This window comes from Solanum dulcamara, chromosome 1 (genome assembly GCF_947179165.1).
Source record: "Solanum dulcamara chromosome 1, daSolDulc1.2, whole genome shotgun sequence".
NCBI classification, from domain to species: domain Eukaryota; kingdom Viridiplantae; phylum Streptophyta; class Magnoliopsida; order Solanales; family Solanaceae; genus Solanum; species Solanum dulcamara.
The window spans coordinates 31854109-31866816 of NC_077237.1; the positions used below are offsets into that span (position 1 = coordinate 31854109).

The 12708-nt window shown below is 39.5% G+C and overlaps 1 pseudogene; it reads right to left on the reverse strand.

Moving 5' to 3' along the window:
- Window positions 1-12344: 12344 nt before the first annotated feature.
- Window positions 12345-12463, reverse strand: LOC129904932 (5S ribosomal RNA; annotated as a pseudogene).
- Between the last annotated feature and the right edge of the window lie 245 nt (window positions 12464-12708).

A 12708-nucleotide genomic window follows, 5' to 3' on the forward strand; every position in this document is an offset into this window, starting at 1 on the left:
AGTACCTCTTACAGCTTTAATTTGGCATAATATGGGTACTCGGTATCAATTTCCAAGACATGTTATAAGCTATGTTTTACTCCCTTTTTCTTGTACTGGGAAAATTTTGGCAGAGTTTCCTCTACATTTCTTACTTACCCCAAAACCTGCACGCAGAAAATACCAACAATGCCTTACAGGGCCAACATATATATATACACATATCATATCACAGCCGCATAGGGTTTTCAATGTCATCTCATATCGCAGCCACACAGGGCTTTCAACGTCAACAATAATATAAAAATACTGGACTTACCTCATATGTCCAACTTCAAACTGCATCTATTGCACTTTCTGTCTACTTTCTTTTCAAGTTTCAACTTTGCATTTCAATAGTACTTCTACTTCAATACCTTACCCGACGGATATCTTTCGTGGCTTTACTTTACTTACCTACATGCTTCGTAACTTTCCATGTCGTCAATTACTTCCTTTTGTTGGTGTCGTCCTTCTGTTAAGATCCAAGGTTAGTATAAGGAATTTTTCTATGACTTGGATCTAAAGCACGATCTCAGATATGAAGGAAAGGAAACATCCTAAATGTCCTGTACCTTCCTGTTTATAGATGTGGCGCACAACACATCAATAATCAAGACTCTACTAGACACGGTCTGCAGACAATCCAAGGATGAACTGCTCTGATACCACTTCTGTCATGACCCAACCCCGTAGGCCGTGACTGGGGCTATCAACTGTGGTCAAATTGAACTGTAAATTAAACAATATTATATAACAGAGCCCCATTGAGCGACAACATTTTCATAAACTTGTAGCCCTTTTTTGTTTGTATCACAACATAACAGGGCACGCAAGCCGACAAGGCTGCCATAACATAATAACATATATCATATATCATGTAGACCCAGCTGAATCAAACTGACATACACAACCCACATATACATGTCTGCAGACCTCTAAAAATACAAATGACAACATATGGCGAGACAGGACCCCCGTCGTACCCCCGAATAGATAACACAATATTATACATTAGCGGACAATATCAGAAACTAGGCCTTGATACAATGAAGCCTCTTCCCACTGAGCTACATGGAATCCTAAGCTGACGGACTCCCAAAACTTGTATCTATACCTGCGGGCATAAACACAGCCCCCCGAAAAGGGGGTCAGTACGACATATGTACTGAGTATGTAAAACGTAACATAGTACAACTGGAGGTATATCCAAAATAGAGAAGCAGGGGAAACAATTATAAAATTAGAAACATGTACCCGTACTCTGTGAATCACAAAAACATGCATGCTAAAATCTTTAGTATAACTGGCCCCGTCAGGGATCCAGTGAATCATATATATAGTATCAGTATCAGGCCCCAGGCCATCGTCACCTTATTACAACACATCATCATAGTATGAGTATCAGGCCCCAGGCCCTCTAGCGAGGGACTCGGTGAACAATGCAGTGAATTGCACGAATCTGACAACCGGCCCGGGACTCGGAGAAGAAGTGTTACAGTATACACGAGTAGAGTAGTGAGAAACAAAACACAGTTTAAATCATTATCTGAGACTCAGCTCTATAAGAGGAATAAGTTATTGTTCAAGAATTTGAGTAACAGTATAGTCATTCTGGCTGCCCTCTAAATGCCATTAGGGGCTACATTGATTACATCTCGAGGTTCTTAGACATATACCAAAGTAAGACTATTCACTTAATAATTCCAGAGTATTTGTCTTCGAATAGTTTTATGACTATGAGTTTGTACATTCATACCTTTTAAACATATAAGAGTTTCCAGGGAAATAGTTTAACTACCGTAGAGTTCAACATCCAGTAGTAAATAAGAGATACTTAAGAATGGAATTAACCCGGAGCTCGTATCACATTCAGCTTACAACTAGGACATGCCAACAGAAGAAAGAGAATGAGCTTTACTTACTTATGCCAAAACATGTCAAGAGAAAGCTTTCATACCTCTTGGGAGTTACTCTTTATCCTGCTCGTCTCGTCGTCCTCTGAACCTATTCAATATAAAAGTAATACGAATATCAACTACTCTTAGCTTTCCAGCATCTTAGGTTACACCTTAGTATTAATGGAATCAATTTCCTTAGTCGTTTCCTCGACTAGTTCTTTAGTTTGTTAAGGCGTTAACGAAAATTGGGCAGCACCTCCCCTGTAATGTGCCCTATCCAAATTTCCAATTAGGTCCCTAATACCTACAGCCAACCAACAACAACAACCTGCAGCAATTCACACCAACCATATACAACATAAACTCCAAACGACTTATTCAAAAAGTAGGGTTTCTAGTTTCCATTTTTGCCAAACCTTTAACCGTACGAAGTGGAGGGTCATGTGGATGTAACCAGTAGCTCCCCCACCTCATTTATAACATATTTAGACCCTGCAACCACAATCCACACCCCTGCAGTAGCACCTCACAAGAACAACACTTTATTTCGACAACAATTCCACTATAGCGACTTCAATTTAGTTTATTCCGAACGTCGAACTTTTTACGACTTTTCCCCAACTTCCAGCATCCCAAAAGGTGTGTAATACACCCTATAATAACACCATAAAGTCAAAATTTAAAGGAGAAGCCTCACCTTACCCGAAATTGGCCAAAATTGTTCCTTGGAACTTTTTCTAGCGCGACTTGAACGCCGTGGCTTCTTGCTGTCCGATTTTTGCTTCACCAAACCATGATTTTATATTTCTAATACCTCAATATCATCATGGTATATGCTAGATAATTAATTTACGGAACGAAATCGGGACTTACCTAATTTGTTTCCCTTTGCCGCCCTCTTTTTCTCTCTAGCTTAGGGTTTTTAGTTCCTTTGTTGCTGCTGCAGTTTGTGAATACAAACTGAACATATTACATGATATACATGTATATTGGTGGTTCTAGGAGGCGACACATGTCAGCCCCTAAGGGGGACACGTGTCCAGCCCCTATTGGGCCACCGTATCTATGCAAGCAAGGAGAGGGTACAACGTGGTAGTGGGGACCACCTCCCCCAAGCAGGTGGGTCACCTGCTTGCTTAGGTGCTGCCACATGTCACCCTCCCATTGGCTGCCCTGCACAATTTTTTTTCCTTCTTCGTGGGTTCGTAATCTCGTTCGTAATCTCGTCTCACTTTAAGAGCCTATGAAACCCTTGCTACGTAAGCTTGGTATGTAATCAAGTAACTCATGTATGTAAGACTTCTAAATTAGTAGCTTACGTAGATAAGTCGAGTCCTACGACTCGTTACTTGGCCTCCAACTCCTTTCGGCTTCTCTTGACTCTATTTCCAACCTTCCCTACCATGAGGTGTCACATTCTCCCTTCTTAGAGTTTTTCCAATAGGGTCGTAACTTAAGTGGCTCACATACTAGCTTCTAAGTAACTTAAGGAACCTTCCGATTTCAAAGATGTGGTGTGTAACAGTAGCTTATCCAGCTCTCATGATAATGTCTAAGGAACTTAAGAGAAATTCCAAGTTTAAAACTGTGGGGTGTAACTATTTTGGTTGGAAATTCCTAGATTCTGCCTTAGTGTAGGGTTGTTAGCCTCTCTTTGGTTAGTAGTTGACACTTTATAGATCCAATATGTTTAGCACCTTCGAGCGAGTATTGGTTATTCTTGCTAGTATAGTTACTCCCATTGCGTATTTCTTTAGATTGGTGATGTCACGACCCAACCCCGCAGGCTGTGATGGGTATCTGAACTGGACACTAACGTGTACCCCTGCTAATTATAAGTAAACCTGCCTCCTGTTTGAGTTATAACGTACCAACGGACATCATAAGGCAACACAACGTATAAGCCAATGAGGTTATCGTAACATGTAGGGTCATTCCATAATGAACACACGCGCGAGTTGACAACGCTTCCACGATAAATGGAATGAACCAAAATATAAGACATATAGGCACAACTGTACACATGTACATATACAACCCACATACATGTCCACAGACCTGTAAGAGTACGAATAGTAACATAAGGTGGAACAAGGCCCCCGCCGTACTTGTGAACAAATAAATATATATATCAAGGGTTATTACCAAAATCTAGGATCCAGCATAATAGAGCGCCTCTAAACTGCTGAGTGGGACTTCTATGCTAGCAGATCCCCAAAGTGTGTATCTGTACCTGCGAGAATAAAACTGTCATGACCCAACCCCGTAGGCCGCGATTGGGGTCCGACCTGGACCCCTGTATACCTAACTATCAAATATAGCCAAATTGAACTATGCGTAATGTGATACTCCACCCATAGCTCAGTTGGTAGAGCATTGGGCTTTAGACGGAACTACATGAAAGTCTGACGGTACTCCATGGAATCTAAGTCACCCAATGGGTCAAAACCCTTTTTTTCATATACGTGTAGCCTCTTTCATTCGTACCATATCATAAAAGGGCACACGAGCCGAAAGGGATGCCATAACATAAAAACATTTACAATACGTCGTATAAGCGCAACTGAAACAAACATACAAATAACCCACATACATATTTCTATAGACTTATAAGAGTATTAACTGTATCATATGGTGGGACAGGATCCCCTCTGCACCCCTAAATAAACCAACATATATATACATTAGAAGATCAGCACCAAAAGCTAGGCTTTTGGAAAAGTGGAGCACTTCTGACATAGCTGAGCGTAAATCCTAAGCTAGCGGATCCTTGAAATGTATATCTACTCCTGCAGGCATGAAACGCAGCCCCCTAAAGAAAAGGAGGTCAGTACGATACATGTATTGAGTATATAAAGCATAAAATAGCATAAATGAGATTTCAGTTGTAATAGGGATGTAGGAGACAAATATAATAGTTAACGAATCACTATACCTGCACCGTGTGAAATTAGGGCATGTATATCTTCCTCACATACTATACTCGGCCCGCTAGAGGACTCGAGGTTACAAATGTATTGCTATGTTTTCGTATGCATGCCTGTATACTGTATCCGATCCTTCAGTGAGGGACTCGATGACATTGTTATTTTATCGTGTATCATGCCCTGCCCTTCATGGGATGCGGTGAATAAGAATTTCATCATATATCATGCCCGGTCCTTCATGGGATGCGGTGAATAATCAGTTCATCATATATCATGCCCGACCCTTCATCGGATGCGGTGAATTTATCATGCCCGGCCCTTCATGGGATGCGGTAAATTTATCATGCCCGGCCCTTCATGGAATGCGGTGAATTTATCATGCCTAGCCCTTCAGGGTACGCGATGAATAATGTATTAAAAGCATGCTTGAGTAGAGTAGTGAGGAACCATACACAATTAGCTCATCATCTGAGACTCGGTATAACGATCGTCATGAACTATTATTTGAGGATCAAAATGATCATCATCTCAAGTATCCTCTAAATGCCATTAGGGGCCATATCGACGGAGTCTCAGAAGTCATAGACTTTTATTAAAATAATACCAAATGGCTTACGAAATAACAGACACTTGTCATTATAAAGTTCTTAGGCACAGAGCTCATACATTCAATTAATATTCATCATATAGGGACTCGAGGGTAGTAGTTCAACTACTTCAAGGCCCTTATCATTTAGAAGTGGTTACAAGTCATGAGTTACATCCAGAATCTATAAATGGAGCTATCTCCAAATCCATTTTCTATAGTACCTATACCAATTTTTCTAGAAGTAGGAAAAGACAAGCTTTGCATGTATCATTTTCTATCACATGGGAGATTTGAAAAGTAATGACTCAACTTGTTATAGGAGTTCTAATCAGTAAGAGTGAACAAGAGCCTTAACTCACACTCAGAGTTTTAAGAGTGGAATAACTTCCAACTTTGTATACATAATACTTACATCTAAGTCACGCCAAAAGAGAGGAAGAATAACTTTACATATATTACTTTTCAGTATATAGAAGACTTGAGGAATGGAAGCTTAACTACTTTAAGAGTCTTAACATTCAGAAGTGAACACGAATTATGAATCATGAATCATGGTCAGATCTCATGAATGGAATTACCCCAGGCTTCATACACATACCATTTGTCACTTAAATCTAAGACATGCCCAAAAGAAAAGAGAGACAGGCTTTACATACCTCTTATAGGAAAGATTTCTTATCGTTTGTCCTTTGGTACTTGTATATCACAATGCAGTAGCCAGTAACTCTGTTACCAACATCCTAACCTTTAGTCAAGTGTAGCTTGGCTATCCCTTATAATATCTTTAAGTTCTCATTGTGATTCTCTTGTCGTATTCATCCCCTTTGTATGCACCCATCCTTTGATGTCATACTATTCAAGGTCCTTACTGATAATTCTCAACACTATCTTCGGTATTATGGTTTCTATCCACTCATTACTAGCTTTTAGATCTTGTTAACTTGTGCCAGTATGAGATCTCACTTGAAGCCACTTCCCCCCTTTAGGGTGTACCCATGTCACTATCTGTTTGTGTTCTACCTTAAGCCCTTATTTCAAATTTTCAACCGCGTATGATATTTTTCAAACACATTTGGTATACTGCACCATATCTATGTCTTTCTTTACTTGTCCATACCTTTCGTTGCCCATGTACGATATCTTAACATAATCGTGAGGTGCTGATTCTGTTTAATTATTGGTACATGAGTCACGTATACACAATTGTTCTTTATACCTCAATAATAGGTCTACCTTAAAACCATGTTATTATACTACCCCTTTAGCTTTATAACTATACATTCTCCTTTCATTCCGTCCTCGTATTCAGTTACTTATGTCTATCTTGGGTGCCTCTGTTAGAACTTCCTTATTATTCCTCCAGCTCATGTCCATTTTTTTTGGTTGTGCGCAAGGAATTCCATATTACTCTATTTCCTTGCACTAGCTATCTTTTTCGTCATCATATAACCTCTATTCGAAACTTTCCTTACAAGACTTGATAAGTCTTCCTTATTTGTTCCATGGCTCGCTTTTCTGTTTCACACCTATCTTTATATTTTAATCACTTGGACTATGTCATACTTTTTAGTTACTTCTTTACTATGCTTTACTTATTCTCATAACGATCTTTGTTATATTCACATGGTATCCTATTCGCATTCAATCCCATAATATAACACTGCTTAACCTTCTTCACGATTTGTACTATGGACTACTTACCCTTCTTAGTTAGTCTTATCCTTAATGTCTCACAAGCTGTCTTATTAACACTTCATATCCGTCACAATTCTTTTCTCTTGTAATCCTGTCTTAATCATACTGTTACTTCTCTTAACCATAACTCATCATAGTTTATCCCTGTGTATTAATTCAGTCGGTGCCTTAATATATCGTTCTATCCAGCTCTATCATTCTTTCCTAAATCATCTTCTTAGAGTCACAAGACTTTTCCAAATTTATTTTAACATACCAGTTGTCACGACCTAACCCCGTGGGCCGCGACTGGGGTCCGACCTAGACCCTCGTTTATGTAACTGTTGACTATAGTCAAATTGGACTATGTATAACGTGATACTGCTCACAAAAACCTCAATGGGTTAAACTTTTTCATGTTCATATAGCCTCCTAGATATAGGAACCAAACACATGAACCCAGTGGGTGATAAAATATTCATACACGTGTGGCCTCTTTCATTTGCATTATGTCATGAAAGGGGAAAGCCAGTCGAGAAGGCTGCCACAACATAATAGCTTTTACAACATATCGCATAGGCATAACCAAAATAAACTCCTAAAAAAACCCATACACATATGTCTACAGACCTCTAAGAAAAGGAACGACAACATATGGCGGGATAGGGCCCCCACCATACCCCTGCATAAATGAATATATACATCGCAAGAGCAGTACTCAAAATCTAGGCTCTGAGATAGTGAAGCACTTCCAATATAGCTAAGCGGAAATCCTAAGCTGGCGGATCTCCGAAATGAACATCTGTACCTGCGGCCATGAAACGCAGCCCCCCAAAGAAAGGAGGGTTAGTACGATATATGTACTGAGTATATAAGCACAACATAACTAAGATAACAACTAAACTAGGGATGTAGGAAACCAAGTATAACATTTAATAGGGTAATGTGCCTGCACCTCACAAAATAAAGTCATGTATACCATTATCACATACCGTATCGGGCCCGCGCGGGGACTCGGTGTTACAAACACATCATCTATCCTGCTAGGTATATATATGCCATTAACGCTATGGGATGTACAGCCCGATCCCTATATATACAAAGTACATGCCGAGGAACGATGGCCCAATCTATATATCATATAATAATGCCGAGGAACGACGGCCCGATCCGTATATCATATAACAATGCCGAGGTACGATGGACCGATCCATATAATGCATAATAATGCCAAGGTACGACAGTCCAATCCATATAATGCATAATATTACCGAGGTACGATGGCCCGATCCATATAATGCATAATCTGTCATAGAACGTAAGACCCGATCCTTACATCGCAAAATGTGCTGAGGTACTTTCGGCCCATTCCATATATATCATAATGCATATACGTGTACGTAAAACTCTGTAAAATATCAAACATCCCACATATATCATCCTAAAGCATGTTTAAGAGCCCCTAGATATACAAGCTTACACATCCCAACACTATTCAACCTATAGGAGGCTTAAGGGTCGTAGTTTAACTACTTCAAGGTCCTTATCATTCAAAAGTGGGTACAAGTCATGAGTTACATACAAAATCTATGAATGGGGCTATATCCAAATCCATGTCCTATAGAACCTTTAGTCTAGTCTTTCTCGAAGCAGGAAAAGACAAGCTTTACATGCACCACTTCCTATCACATGGAAGACTTGAAAAGTAATGACTCAACTTGTTACAAGAGTTCTAATCAATAGGAAGTGAACAAGAGTCTTAACTCACCCTCAGAGTTTTAAGAGTGGAATAACTTCAAACTTCATATACATAATACTTACATCTAAGTCGTGCCAAAGGAGAGGAGGAATAACTTTACATACACTACTTCTCAGTATATAGAATACTTGAGGAATGAAAGCTTAACTACTTTAAGAGTCTTAACATTCAATGGTGAACACGAATTATGAATCATAAATCATGTTCAGAGCTCATGAATAGAGTTACCCCAAGCTTCATACAAATATCACTTGTCACTTAGATCTCACACATGCCCAAAAGAAAGAACAAATAGGCTCTATATATTTATACCAAAACATGCCAAAAGAAGGAATAGCTTTACATACTTATGCTGAAAACATGCCAAGAGGAAGCTTTACATACCTTGTCTGAATTATTCCTTATCCTGCTTGCCTCGCCGTCCTTTGAACCTATCCAATCATGAAATTAGTATGAATATCAACCCCTTTTACTTTCCAGCACCCTAGGTTACATCTTAGTATTAATGGAATCTATTGCCTTAGTCGTTTTCCCGACTAGTTCTGTTATTCGCTAAGGCGTCGACGAAAATTGGGCAGCACCTCCCCTATAATGTTCCCTATCCAAATTTATAATTAGGTCCCTAAGAACTACATCCAACCAACAACAACAACCTTCAGCAATTCACACCAACAATATACAACATAAACTCCAAACGACTTATTCAAAGATACGGTAGCACAATTGGGCGTCTAGCCTTTATTTTGTAACGCCTTTCATTATACGCAATGAGGGGTCGTGTGGCTGAAACCAGCAGCATACACACCCCTTTTATAATTCATTTACGCCCTGAAATAATACATTACACCCATGCAGCAACAGCTTACAAGAATGACACTTTATTTCGACGACAATTCACTTCTAGTGACTCCAATTTAGTTTATTTCGGGCGTCAAACATATTTTTCATATTTTAACATTTACAGCCACTTACACAACGTATAATACCCTTTATAACAACACCATAAACTCCAATTTAAAAGTAAAGGCCTTACCTTACGTTAAACTTGTCAAACTCGCCAAAACTATCTAAAACTTAAAATCTGGACAGCCCACTGTCTTATATTGTCACTTAGTTTCGGAGGGGTAATTGAGGGAAACAGGGTTTGTGTCCTGAATGAAAGTTATAGACATGTGTATCTAGGTCACATAAAATTTTGAATCACCCCTACAGTAATTTTGTACGAAAAGATATGTCCATAATACACACAGCTGTCCGTGTAGGATTTCCAAAACAACATCTGGGCAGCAGCTCCCCCATGCTTCACCACCATTTTACGAGCAGCGAAAAGCAACACTGGGTTGTAGAGTCTAAATGAAATTTGTATACCTATAAAATATATTTCCAAAACATCTTGAATTACTCAAAAATAAGCCTTACACAAGGAGTTATACTCATTTTACTAACAGCAGTTTAATTCAACAATGGGTCTGTTCCCTAGCGTTGTCTTTAAGCCTCTCTTAGTTTTCCAAGTGTAGAACTGAAAATATGGTTCCTTAGGCATCGTAATATAAACATATACACCTCTACGTAGTTGAGGAACACCGTAGATAACTAATTGACGGAGGAGAAGTGAAGAACTTACCTTTAATTCTTCTAAACCATGGCTGCCTCCTTCCCTTCTTCTTCTCCACGTTTTTCTCTTAATGTTTTGGGATGATTTTGGATAAATAATGACTTAAGAGTCATTAGCATACATATATATGGTTCCTTAGGAAGTGCCATGTGTCAGCCCCTAAGGGTGACATATGTCAAGCCCTTATTGGGCCACAAATCCATACCTAGCCTCTAAGGCTGCCATGTGGTGGTGTGGGACCCACCTCAAGTAGGTGCATCACCTACTTAGTCAAAGTAGGTGCATCACTTGCTTGCTTCCGAGTAGGTGCTACGCCTCCTTCCGCCTCTCTCGTGGGTTCATAATCTCGTCTTACTTTAGGAGCCCATGTAATCCTTGCTATGTAAGCTCAACATGTACTCCAGTGGCTTAGTTATGTAAGTCGTCCAAGTTGGTAGCTTACGTAAGTAAGTCGAGTCCTACGACTCATTTCTCGGCCTCCAATTCCTTTCAAATCCTTATAGACCTATTTCCAACCTTCACTCTCAAGGGGCATCACGTCCTGCCTTCCTTAGAGTTATTTAATCATGTTATAGATAATCTGGGTCACAGGACATCTTTCAAGAAGCTTAAGTAGACATTCTGAAGCATAAAGGTACAGGGTATAACATCCTTCCCTCCTTTAGAACATTCGTCCACGAATGTAAACCAAAACCTTTCTCCGGACCTTATACCGATTATATGGAGAGGTCCTCTATCCCATTGTCATAACATATACTTTCATCGAGCAATCAATATCAGAGTTCCAAAGGTTAGGATTACTTGTAGGCATAGGGAACAAGTGATATTTATTTTCTATTACTTCTTTCCAGTTTCTTTACCACACATCATATTGCACCATTTACACAAACATGTGTAGGAACTTAAAATAGCCCGAAAGATGCTTTAGCATCACCATACTAGTCTGTATGTAAACCTATATCGTTTCTTACTTCCTTCCTGCCCTTGAGTTTCCTCATATTCCAGTATAGGAGAGATCTCTCATCCTTTCCTTATTTTGCAGTTGGTACACCACAATATTAGTAGTCAATAACTTTGTTACCAACATCTTACCTTCAGTCGAGTATAGACTGGCTATTCCTTACAGTATGTTTAAGTTCTCATCGTAATTCTCCTATTGTATTCATCCCCTTTGTATACACCTATTCTTTGATGTCATACTATTCAAGTCCTTACTATTAATTCTCCGCACTGTCTCTAGTATCATGTGTTCTATCTGTTTATTGCTGACCTTTAGATCTTATTAACTCGTGCCAGTATGGGATCTCACTTGAAGTCACTTCCCCCCCTTAGGATGTACCTATGTCACTATCTGTTATGTTCTACCTGACGCCCTTATTTCCAATTTTCCAATACGTATGATTCTTTTCCAACACATTCGATATACTGCACCATATCTAGGCCTTCCTATATATCTTCCATACCTTTGGTTACCTAGGTAAGACAACTTAACACAATCATGAGGTGCTAATCCAGTCTAATTATTGGTACTTGAGTCACGTAGCAATTTATTCAAAGCCACTTTCCATTTATTTTAATCAACAACTAGCTAGGGCTTATAGTCGTTTCCAATTCTCAAATAGGCAGTACTTACCTTCCGACGCTCGGTGTCCCAAGCTTTGTCATAGTCCTAGCCTTATCCCAGTGGGTATCACTTGTCCATTTAATGAATTCACAATGTGCTAGTTGTTTTGCAAAGCTACATCCCCTATCTCAGGGGTCTTATCATCTTTCACGGTGGAGTTACGTATCCACAATACTTCTTTATATCAACAAAGCCATGCATGGCCAACGTGTATATATACATGCATATCATCTCATATTACAGCCACACAGGGCTTCCTACGGGGGTCACCCATCCCAATATTACTCTTGCCCAAGCACGCTTAACTTTAGAGTTCTGATGGGATCCGGTACGTTAGTGCTGGTATGATCGCACCCTCCCCCATGGGGCGCATATCTATCAAAGAAGACGATGACCCAGTAGCCGATCCAGTAGGCCAAGCTGTACTGTCCAAGTTACCCTTACAAGGCTTTACTCATTTTCATAACTATCCTCATTATATTCACATTATATCCTGTTCGCATTCTACCCCATAGTATAACACTTCTTAACCTTTTTCACGATTCTTACTATGGGTTACTTACCATTTTTAGTTAGTCTTATCCTTAATATATCGTTCTGT